The sequence below is a fragment of the Apium graveolens genome, chromosome 5, assembly GCF_009905375.1.
Source record: "Apium graveolens cultivar Ventura chromosome 5, ASM990537v1, whole genome shotgun sequence".
In the NCBI taxonomy this organism is placed as follows: Eukaryota; Viridiplantae; Streptophyta; class Magnoliopsida; order Apiales; family Apiaceae; genus Apium; species Apium graveolens.
Window position 1 is genome coordinate 47,907,519 of NC_133651.1, and position 13,427 is coordinate 47,920,945.

Below are 13,427 nucleotides of genomic sequence, written 5' to 3' on the forward strand. Positions count from 1 at the left end.
CATCAGTTCCCTGGCATCTTGTCTCCAAAGTATCCCATATCTCCTTTGCAGTCTTACAATGTATTACCTTATTTGACATGACATTATCAATGGCACTATACAGCAAATGCCTTACCTTTGCATCCTTGGCAATAGATGAGATGTCTTCAGCTGTGTACTCACCTTTCTCTTTGGTATGGTCTTTGCTGGTTGATCAGCAACTACAACAGAGAGCTTGGTAGGCTTATGTGGTCCTTCATTAATTCTGTCAAGGTATTTCAGATCTGTAGCTTCTAGAAACATAGCCATCTTCACTTTCCATATGGGATACTCAGAAGGTCTCAGTATGGGAACCCTAATAGTCTCATATCGACTATGGGTTTGAGTCTTTTGAGTATCTTCAGTTTTGGTGGGCTTGGTTGGAGTTTGTGCTTCTTCAGACATGATTGTTTGGATCTTTACTGTATGTGTGTTTACAGATAAGCTCTGATACCAATTGTTAGGTCACACAACACTGTAGAAGGGGGTTGAATACAGTGTTAATACAATTAAATCGATTTAACACAATTATGTAACAAAGATCAAGTATATTGAATAAACTCGGTTACAATAAGAACTGTTGTTCTCTCTCAGTGATGAACAAGTATCACTAAAAGCTGCTAGGTTACAATGTATAATCTTCTCGATAATGATAACACATATAGTGTAAACCCGAAGTCTGTGTTTATATAGTACACAGTTACAAAATACCTTCTAATTGATATGGAATATAATTCTGTCTCCTAAAATATATCAATCAGATATCTTCTACAAGTCTTCTAGTCTTCTAACTCTTTCCATACATATCTTCTTTTATTTCAGTCTCGATCTTCTACTGTAAATCAGCTTCCTTCCTTTTATGAAAGTCTTCCCGCACTTAAGTTCTGATATGACCTTAAGTTCTGATATTAAGTTCTGACTTCCAGTAAGTCCTGATTCCAGTAAGTCCTGATATGTCCTGTTTGTTAAGATCTAAAAACTAAACATATCATATTAGACATGACATCTCAAATATATCTAGCAAAATATTTTATTGAAAGGGGTCATAATAATCAACACCCTTTTAAATTTTATTCTCCCATTCACTTAGGTAGGATTACTCGAAACAAAATCATCTTTCTCAAAATCTAAAATATTAATAAATCCATTGATTGGATAAGTAAAAACACTTGACTATTCTGAACATAGAATAGCAGGAGAGTACTTGCATAAACATAATCAATCACTTTGATAGGTAAAGTATTTAACTATTCTGGAATTAGAATGGTAGAAAGAAACTTGCATAATAGAATTCAAAATAAATGTCACTTGAACGATAAGTACAGATAGAATACTTACCTTTGGTGTTTAACGGTTAGACACCCTTGCAATAACACAATCATCTCAGTATGACATCTCATGACCTCACTGTCTTTCTATTTCAATATGTAGGTCCTGTAATTGCTAAAAGCTAAATACTCGATACCGTTCCATTTCACTCTTAATCTAACATCTGGTTCTTATCATCTCGAAAGATCCACATCTATAATCAAAAGATACAGTTTAATCATCTAAGCGATAATTATCCAATGAACTTTGCGTCAAAACTCTATCGTCTACTCATACGATAGCTCGCACATAAAGATAACTGTCAAATACATGACCCTTGATCTACGTACGCACGTAATTCACATACCACGTAAATGCATAATTCACATAACACGTAATTCATATAACAAATTATTCAAATCGTCACAACACTCGACTCGGTATGTTTAAAACTGATATTGAGTCAAAATAGGACTTATTTTGATAAATACGCGACTCAAAATTGTTTGCAAAATAAGCGACCTTTTAAAATGAAAAGATTTATATTTCGAAAGTATTTTTAATGAAAGCGAGATATTTTTCTGAGTCTAGACGCGTTTATTTCATATTAAACGGACAAACAGTCTAGTTTCCACGAATAAAATAAGAATAATTCAATTAATAATAATATTAATTGAATATTCAATACCTCTATATATTTTTAAAAGCTCACAATAATTTTAGAATATTATTTGGTTTATTATGAATAATTACGTTTCATTTAACTATTTATGAATAAAATTAATTGATTAAATGAATTAATCAATCAATTAAATGAATAAATAATTAAACAAAACAAATTATAAATAATTAAATCAAATTATGATTTTAAAAAATAATAAAAGATAATAATTTGAAATTGATATAGATATTTTACAAAAAAAATTGAAATAACATCTTTGTAAAATGGACTTTTTCCGGGGTCAGAGCCTGTTGCCCAGTAAAGATACAATTGTTTAAGGGGGGTTGGATACAATTGTATAAATATTTTGAACAAGTATAAAAATATAACAGTTCTTTATATTTCTGATAAAAACTGTTACAAACTCTCTCAAGAAATACTGATGTTCTTGAGAGCTGCTAAGTCGTACAATGCTCGAGTTAATCACAATGTGATGACCTAAACTGTGTTTATATAATACACAGCTACTACAAATCAGTCTAGGATATGCATTATCAAATACTAATAGAAAATGATACATATCTCTAACTGAATATACAAAGTCCTATCACTCAGAACGAACATATATCCATCCCTCAAAATAAGGAACAGATTCAATCTTCACAACAGAATACTCTTCAAATACTGATGCTTCTGCAGATACTGATGGGCATCAAATCCTGATGGCACATCAAATCCTGATGACATCCAGAATAGCCAGATCCTGAGCTTCTCCTGATCATTGAGAATTAGCACGTAACAATCTCCCCCAAGTTATACTTAATGTAATGAAGCATAAATTCCATTCTCAATGATGCCAAAACCAAGTTACAAAATGTACAAGAAATAAGGTTTACTTCAGTATCCTAAGATAACTGACAGTTGTTTTCAGAAATTTGTTTAAATTTTCTTCCACCTTTTCTTGAAGGACTTTGACAAGCTTTTTCTTCAACTCTTTCTTTTCTTCAGTATCTTCCCCAAGATGATAAATGGCTGATCTTAATTTAGAAATTGAACTCTTAGTTATTTCAAGATCACCAATTAACATAAAGCTTAAACTAACATCTTCATGATTAGGACTTAAAGATAACTGAGGATTGTTGAGAAAAACTTTCAGAACCGCAGCTCCCTTTTCCATCTTCATTTCTTGACCAGTGTAAGTTTTATACATAGGAACATAATCACCATTATATTTGTCTTCTCTAGTTATGACTCTTCTTCTGATACTCTCAAGTATCATAGAAGACCAGTTTCTGGTGACATTGTCCTCAACTCTAAGAAGATAGTGAATATATTTCAACTATGTCATAGTCTTCATCAAGAGTTGCTGCAGAGTAAATCTTTTTACTTTACCATCTCTCAAGAAGTACATAATCTCCTCTCTGACATCATTATCATTTATCTTTCTGTATACAATCTTCACAGCTTCAACTTTCTCAAGATGTGAAGGAGTAATTTTCTCACCAAGATTATCAGTCAGAGTACCTGTGTCAAGTAAATTAGATCTCGGAGTCTCCATTTCAGAATGACCAATACCTCCTCTTGTACGAGTTTTGATAAGCTTTAGATTTTCATTATGTTCCACCCAAGAAGGTTTCTTGATGGACTTATCAATATCCTCCTATTCTGAAATAGAATCCCTAAGTCCTACTGACACAAAATCAATATGCTTGAATCCTTTTAGATAACTAAATGAGTAGATATCTTTCCATCTTTTATCCTTCTTGCTGAGAGGAGCATAGCTTGTAGATAAATCATGAATCTTCCCTTTTGATTTCTGCCATAGCTCTCTCTTTGAATTTAGAATTCTTTGCACATAGTCATTACAAGCTTGATCAGCTTTCCTTCTGTTAATTCTTTCCTGTGCATCAAGAATTGATTCATCCAACACTTTAATCACTTTTTCATCAGTATCAAAGTCAGCTTTCAGATTCACAATATCAGGATTTGCCTTTTTCTCAGGATTTGTGCCTAATTCAAAAGACACATTTGTATTTGTTATATCAACTTGAGCAATGTCAGCGGTTGATTTCTTCTTCCTGGGAATGATCATTTCTTCAACATTCTCAGCTTCTTCTTTTACATCATTTCCTTGTATAGGAACAAAACCTTCTCTGAATAGAACATTCAGAAATGCAGAATCAATTGCAGAATCTCGGCTTGAATTAGATATTCCTCCCCTTCCTCTGGCTCTTGTAATTCTGCCACCTCTTTTTCCTCTTCCTTTAGAGGTGTTTGCTTCAGCTTCAATTTGAGCTAATAACTCCTTCTGTTGCATAACTGCTTCTTCAGTTGTTAAATCAAGAAATTCTTCAGTTATCAACCCAAGAGCACTTCTGGCATTCTTTTGCTCAAACCACTTATCTTTGTAATACAAAACAATCTATTCACCTGTTTCCTTGTGTCTGTAAGGAAATAATAATCCTTTAGCATCTGCTAAGTTAGAGATTGTAACATCACCAGTTTCAGGAGCATCAGCATTAGTCTTATGCTTAACTTCATGAGCACCAATAGTCTTTCCTTGTCCTGAACCAGATCTTTTTGAATATTGAGGTTGTTGAGAAACCGAAGCAATTAGAATATTAGAAACTGGATTCTTATCACCATCATCATCAGTATCTTTATCTTTCAATTGAATAAAGTCAGGTGTATATTTTGTGACAGCTATCTTCTCCCCCTTTTTGGCATCAGGATCTGAAAGAAGAGAAAATATAACATCCAGTTTATCAGCCATTGAAGACACTTTATCTTCCAAGGAAGAAAATCGATTATCCATGCTTTGTTGAGATTGAACCACAGCTCTAATAGCTTTCTTCACACTTATGAGTTCAGCTGAAGTAAGTGGATTAACCGTAAAAGCATCAATCTTGTTCTGTAAAGTGGTATGAGATGTCTTCATAGCAGCAAGTTCAGAGAGAATTCCTTTCACATAATTGTTAGAAGCCTTGAGATGCAATTTGAGATCAGGGTTTTGAATTTCATCATATGCCCTGTGAACATGTTGCATACCAACAGCTGAGGAGATAGAAGTATGTGCATCTCTCCATGCAAAATCCCATTCAGCCTTTCAAAAATGCTCAGCATCAGCATTGTAATAAGAGGGATCAACATTGAAATGTGAAGAAGAACCAATATTGGACTTCTTAGATGCATCAATAGCAGTCTTCAACTGAGCTGTGTCAGGATCATCAAAATCACTATCTTCATCAGAATCAGAGCAAGACAGACTCTCAGAAGAATTTGCAGAGCTTGGTAAAATAGCTTTGCCTTTGAGAGGATCCTTATCAATAATTATCTGTTTCTGATGATATCCTGAAATAGAAAACATTGCAACACCTAAATCTCTCTTTTCTTTTCAAGTGATCTCATCACTTCTCACACAATATATTACTTTTAATAGTAACATGATTCTCACATAAGAAAGTTTATAAGCAAAGAAAAACTTATAAAATTATTTTCTCAAAACTACCTCTCCTTTTGCCAGTACAGGAGTCGGCCACTCAAAATTGAATTTTCTCACAAAATCTTTTCACACAATCTCACAGAAAGACACAATCACACATTTTGCAAAGAAATAAGAGATGGCTGAGAAGAGTAGTATGCTTGTCATATAAATAGAGGTAACCTCAAATAAGAGACTATTTATAATCATACAAACATTGAGAACAGTAGAGAAAAATAAGCAATACCTGAAGATAAATCCTCAAGTGGCAGTGATGTCAATGGAGAGACAAACACAACATCAGGATGCTGTAACAAACTAGCTCTCAGCAATGAGTCATCAGCAGAAACTGCTTGAATTGTCAATTGGTCAACATCAGGAGTTGTTGTAGTGTCAGGATTTGATTTGTCATGAGAATGCACTAGAACAACATCAGTACTTTGAACTGATGGTTCTTGTGGGGCTGGAGGACTATGAGCTGCTTCAGCAATGAATGGTGAAGGTTCTTGTGTACTCTCCTCAAACATAAGATCATTAATAACTGCATCCACCTTTGATAATACATCCTGATGAGCCTTCTTTTCTTGTAGCAGTTTTTCAGAATCAGCAAGGATATCACCTTGAGCAAAATCAATAATTGTTTGTGCAGCCTCTTTGTCTGCATCTTCCCTTTGAGAAGATGGTTCTTGTGTGACTGGATGTTTCTCAGTGTCTAAATCCCTTTGAGACTTAGGTTCTTGTGGACTAAAATCCATAGCAGAGGACTGAGTCTTTTTCCTCTTTCTGATGTACATAACCACATCTTCAGCTTTTCTTTTCAACATACTTTTGGCAGTGTACTTGGGGTTCATCAGTTTCTTTGTTCACTGGAACCTTTTTGATCAGAGCACTAGCATCAGTAGTTGGCTCTTTAGTTCCAGTTGTGTCAACAGAGTCATCATGAGTTGCTACTGTTGATTTCTTTGTCTTCATTCTTGGTTCAATAGTCATCTGATCATCAGAGTTAGAATCATCTTGCATGATCAGTCTTCATTTCGCTACTGGAAAGCATTGTTCTTTCTTCTCACTCTCACTCAATAAGGCATGTTGAGCTCTCTGTTTAGAGTGAACAGATTTCTTAACCAGCCTTTTCTTTATTACAACTGATGTCTTTTGGGAGACATCAGAGGAGGTTAATTTAGGAGCTGGATTAGAGTTCTGTTTGGTATAAGAAATGCTTGGGTTAGAAACAAGATAGGTAGTGTCTTGTTCCACAACATCAGAAATTGTAATAGAGGTGCCGTCATCAGGATTTGCAGACACTTGTGCAAGAGTAGGTCTATTTCTCAATAGAAATTGCCTGACCTCTTGAGGCAGGAAGGGAAGTCCTGAAAACTTATTCTTTTCATCTCTTTTGATATGATCTGTAATAGCTTTCTCAGAAATTTGAAATACAGGAAGCAATTCATCATTATCAAATTCAACAATAGGGCATAGATAATTAAAAATCAGTTAAAGAAATCTAGTATACCCTATGACACCTGATGCATCTGTTCTTCTAGTAATTATGAATTAAAGAATTGTGCTACCATAGTCAAAATTACCAGAATGAAGAGGAGTATACCCAATTTTCAGAGAAGTGGAGGGAAGAGCATCAAAATTTATTGTCTTATTCAAGAAACATTTGCTGATGCAATCAAATAAGAAATTATATTCTCTCTTTAACTTTGTTCTTGTCAATTTCCCAATTATTGTGATGTCACCTTTGTTGTTAAGAGTTCTGAGCATATCAAACAACTGCTCAGTTGTGTAATTGTCAAGAGCACCATCACAGGCAGGCAATTGTAATGCTTCAACAAGAACATCGGCATCAACCTCATACATGTGTCCCTTAAATTCAAAAGAGCAACCAGTATTTGTTTTATTAACTAGAGTTGTATCCCATACCTGCATTACATCCCTGTAAGATACCTTAGTAGTATTTGTGAGAGCATATCCAATTGCACATTGGAGTAAGAAATCCTGTATATCATGAAAAGATTGAGGAAACTGCCGATGTGTAAGTGGAGCCACGTAGTTGTTGGTTCCAAAATTATTGCCATGAATAATGGTTGTTTGGCTGAAGAGGGGTGAAAGCTCAGAAGACGACTTGATGTTTGTAAGTATTGAGGAAAGATGTTCGTTAGATGTGAACAGTGAGGTTGTGTGTATGATAATATGTGTCACAGAATATTTTGTGCAAAAAGAAGTTTACAAAGTTCAATTGTATGTAACACACTTGGAGAAGGAAACTTGGTGAATTAGACTTCTGATAGAGGATAATTACTAAAAAATTGGAGGGGAAAGTGGAGTAATGTGCGGAATCAGCAACAAAAAACGCACTGCTCTTGTAGTAAAACGCTTTGTGACTTTGTTCAACAGTTTATCCACTTTTGAACAGTAATTAAGAAAACAATCACATTTTCAGCATTAAATAATTTTGAAATCATTTTTCAATAATATTTTAAGTAAAATAAGTGGAACTATCATCAGTATTTGGTACCTCTTATCTGTCAGGATTTGTCGATTCAAATTCATCAGTGTTTGTTAGAACAACTCAAGCTTATCAGAAAACCATAATTTTAATCTCAAGAATCATCAAAAGATAGATGTTAATAGTGTAATGTAGAGATTAACAGGCTACACATAAGAACAAGAACATGCATACATAATTGAAGATCATAGATTAGGTCTTGTAGACAAAATAAACAAAATTTCATTAATAATTCAAGAGAGTACATTTCATAAAATTTTTGATTACATGCAAAAGATGATTACAAGAAAGTCCTAGTCTAATTAGATGAACATCAACATCCTTGGTCTAAGAAGCCTGACAAAGCTTATGGTGTAGCGGTTGAAGGATGTTCACTACTTCTTCCTGCTTTCAATAAAGAGAACAGCAAGACGAACGACTCTCTCTTGCGGTCGAAGAGTGTGGAGATGAAGATCTTTTTGAAATCCCAGAAGATCATTTTTGATGACCTCTAGAAGTTGAATCCAGATGTCGTTTGAGATGGCATTGATGTGATACGGAATTTGCATTCCATCATGAAAGATAGTCACAATATTTGTGAAATGGTTGTAAAACCAGGTGAAATGCGCCATTATTTGAGAAGAAAAAAATATGAGAAACAATGGTGAGGAGAGAGTTTTGTGTTTAAGAAGAGATGATTGAACTGAACAGAAATGACGGTTTAAATAACCAAGGGAATATCAAGAGACTAGGGGACTGATCAATTATTAATTGTAGAATTAACTTAATGATTTAACCAAAAGATGTCTATTAAGGCGCGTCTCCCTAGACTGATTTGCAATGATGAAAATGATATATATATATATATTCATACATGCACAATTAGAAAAAAAATTCACTTAATTCATCATGCATATAATAAAATACATCAAATATTCCTGGCATAATATTTTGAACAGCATTTATGACATATCAGGATTTGACCAATATACATCAAGATATGATCAAATATAAATTGAAAAGTATTTATTTTTCCCAACTAACCATACCAAGTCCATTGACAAGCTTTATAAATGTGGCTTTAGGTAATGGCTTCGTGAAAATATCAGCCAACTGCTGATCAGTAGGAATAAAATGAAGCTCAATTGTTCCTTCCATAACATGCTCTCTTATAAAGTGATATCTAATGCTGATATGTTTGGTAAGAGAGTGTTGCACTGGGTTTTCTGTCATAGAAATAGCACTTTGGTTATTACAATAAATAGGAATTTTTGAAAATGATAATCCATAGTCCATGAGCTGATTTCTCATCCATAACAACTGAGCACAACAACTCCCAGCTGCAATATATCCAGCCTCAGTATTCGAAGTAGAAATAGATTTCTGCTTCTTACTGAACCATGAGACTAATCTGCCTCCCAAAAACTAACAGCTCCCTGATGTATTCTTCCTGTCTATTTTGTAGCCAGCAAAGTCAGCATCCAAATAACCACATAATGCAAAATCAGCTTCCCTTGCATACCAGAGACCAAGTGATACAGTACCCTTGAGATATCTAAAAATTCTCTTTACTACAATAAGATGTGGTTCCCTTGGATTTGCCTGAAATCTTGCACACAGACAGGTGACAAACATAATATCTGGCCTACTAGCCGTTAGGTACAAAAGAGAACCAATAATACCTCTGTAATTTGAGACATCAACTATTGTTCCTTCATGAGGATCAAGCTTTGTAGCAGTTTCCATTGGAGTAGTTGCTATCGCACTATCTTGTATATTAAACCTTTTCAGCAGATTCTTTGTGTACTTTGACTGATTAATGTAGATCCCATTATCAGTCTGTTTAATTTGTAATCCTAAAAAGTAACTCATTTCTCCCATCATGCTCATTTGATATCTTGATTGCATCAACTTTGAGAACTTATCACAAAGTTTTTGATTAGATGATCCAAAAATGATATCATCCATATAAATTTGAACTAAAAGCAGGTTTTTAACTTGATTCAGATAAAATAAAGTTTTATCTATTGTACCTCTTTTGAATCCACTTTCCAGCAGAAACTGAGCAAGAGTCTCATACCATATCCTAGGTGCTTGCTTTAGTCCATAGAGTGCTTTGTCAAGTCTATAAACATGATCATGATATTTAGGATCCACAAAACCAGGTGGTTGTTCAACATAGACTTCCTCTTCAAGTTCTCAATTGAGAAATGCACTCTTGACATCCATCTGGAAGACTTTAAATTTCTTGTGAGCAGCATATGCCAAGAAAATTCTGATTGCTTCCAACCTAACAATAGGAGCAAATGTTTCATCATAGTCAATACCTTCTTGTTTAGAATATCCTTTAGCCACCAATCTTGCCTTATTTCTGATGATTGTTCCATCAGAATCAGTCTTATTTTTGAAGACCCACTTTGTGCCTACAATTGACCTGTTCCTAGGTCTAGGCATCAGCTTCCACACTTCATTTCTTTTAAACTCTTTCAATTCTTCTTTCATAGCCATGACCCAATCTTCATCCTTGAGTGCATCTTCTACTTTTTTTTGCTCTTCTTTTGAAATTAGATTGTGATATAAACATTCATTCTGAGTTGAACTCCTTGTCTTTACACCATCATCCGGATTTCCAATAATCAGATCAGGAGTATGATCTTTAGTCCATTTTATGGCACTGGGAAGTGTCCTTCTGGAGCTAAATGCTCCCCCTGAATTGTATGCCTCAACAAATACATTTGAGGCTCCCCTTGAATCTGTTGTGTTATCTCCTGATGAAATATTGGGACTTGACTCATGTTCATCTGATGTTGAATCAGCATTGGATTCTGAGAGACTAGATTGAGAAGAACCTTGAGATGATTCTTCAGTGTTAGTACCATCAGCTGACCTTTGCTGTTGCTCCCCCTCAACATGTGCAGGTTCATTAGTACAATTATTATCTTCAGAATCTGAAGGAGTATCATGATTTGGATCATCAGGATTTGACAGTTCATTAGAGTTTGATCCAGATTCCAATAATGCATTTTTATTTACAAAGATTAGACTTTCATGAATATTTTCTTCAAAACTAGGAATCTTCTTATCATCAAAAGATACATTTATAGAGACAACTACAGTATTTGTTCTCAGATTGAAAACTCTGTATGCTCTTGATGGTGAGTATTCAACAAAGATTCCTTCAACAGCTTTTGATTCAAACTTTCCTAGATGATCAGTATGAGTTCTCAAAACAAAGCACTTACATCCAAATACATGAAGATGTTTGAGAATGGGCTTCTTTTCTTTCAGTATCTGGTAAGGAGTAACACCATGTTTGTTTATCAGAGTGATATTCTGATTATAACATGTTATGTTTACTGCTTCATCCTAAAAGTAAGTGGGTAGTTTTGCTTCTTCCAGCAGAGTCCTGCTAGCTTCAATCTAGGTTCTGTTCTTCCTCTCAACAACACCATTTTGTTGAGGTGTACCAGGAGCTGAGAATTTTTGTTGTATGCCTTTACACTTGCAGAATTCCTCCATTTTTGAGTTCTTAAACTCAGTGTCATTATCACTTCTCAGAATTTTCACTTTGTGGGTGGATCCATTTTCAATTTGCCTTATGTGATCCAGAAGAATTTTTGGAGTTTCATCCTTCTTGTGTAGAAAATAAACCCAAGTATATCTAGTGAAATCATCAACAATTACAAGTGCGTACCTTTTCTTGTTGATGGACATTATGTTCACTGGTCCAAAGAGATCCAAGTGTAGCATGTGATATGGCTCAGAGATATAGAATTCTGTTTTGCTTTTGAAAGATACTCTTCTTTGTTTGGACTTTTGACAATCATCACAAAGACCATCAGATGAGTATAGCATATTTGGTAATCCTCTTACCATCTCCTTCTTGGCAAGTTCATTGATTGAATCGAAGTTAAGATGTGAGAGCTTCTTGTGCTAGTTCCAGCTCTCATCTACTGATGTCTTTGAGATAAGGCAAGTAGCTTCTTTCTCAAGACTTTCATGTAGTCTTGCTTCATATATATTACCATGTCTGTATCCTATCAAGACAATTTTCTTTGACTTGTTATGAACAACTTCACAGTGTGAGTCATAAAATACCATATGATAACCTCTGTCAGTGATTTGACTGATGCTGAAAAGATTATGCTTCAGTCCTTCCACAAGAGCTACATTCTCTATTACTAGCTTTCCAATTATCAAGTTGCCATATCCCAGAGTGTGTCCTACATTTCCATCTCCATAAGATATATCTGGGTCAGCCTTCTTCTCAAATTCTGACAGCAGGGTTTTATTTCCAGTCATGTGTCCTGAACATCCACTATCCAAGATACGTGTATTTTTCTTGTTACCTTGCAGTCAGAGGAATAATTAATTAGAAGGATTTTTAAGGACCCACACTTATTGGGCCCTCTTTTTTATGACAACTTAAGCCTTTGTGAGTCAGGAGTACCTCTGACAGTTTTTCCTTTGTCAGGATTTGTCTTGTTAGAAGCAGATTTAGTAGAACCAAGAGAATTGAGCACACAAGCAACTTTATTAAATTTACGCAAAGGTTCATAATAGTTGTGATACAGCTTATGATAAGAATTACAAGTATAAATCGAATGCCAATTACTACCACAATGAAAACAACGATTTTGTGGTTTATAAAATACTAATCTACCCCTAACATCAGACTCAGGAATAACAGTTTTCATTTTCTTACTCCTCCTGCAATCAATAGCAAGATGATTAGTATTACCACAGTTAAAACAAGTTTTTCTAGGAGAATTGGGAACAACCTTATAATTAGAATCCTTAGAAATACCTTGCTTACCATTCCTGTTTCTTTTAGGACTTTTTACTTGAGGCTTGTCTGTTATTCCCAATGGACTAACAATGAGATTTACAGAAGGGGGGTTGAATGTAAATCTCAAAACTTTTTCAAGTTTTGAGCAGTTTCTAAGGCTAAGTGTTTTAGTGAGCAAATGTGTGTGAATTGCTTAAAGCTAATACAGACAAATATATATTCAAATACAAATGTAAAGAACACAAAGAACTTAAAAACTTTTCTGGTGGATTTGTTGTTCCACCAGAGATGTGTTATTTCAGAAAATCTGTGATTCAAAGAATTAAATAACAGATGCTTCCTAGTACAAACTAGATGATTTTCTCTCTGGATTTTTCTAAACAGCTCTGGAAAATTCACATCTAATTACTAGCTGCTACTTGGTTTATATATCACCAAGTTTACAAGTGAAGACAAAACTGTAAAATACAATTAAAAGGCTCTTCACATGTTTCTTCTTCATTTCTCTATCCAATGGAATTTAGGTTTAGTTGTTAATCTTTGAATACTCCCTTGTTTGCACCAGAATGGAAATGTTGCATTTTCTTGATTCCTCCTAGAGGCTGCCACATTCCAGTTTGTCTCTGTCAACCCATGTGCCTCTGTCAGCTTATGAATTGTCACTATCAACTGCTATTGA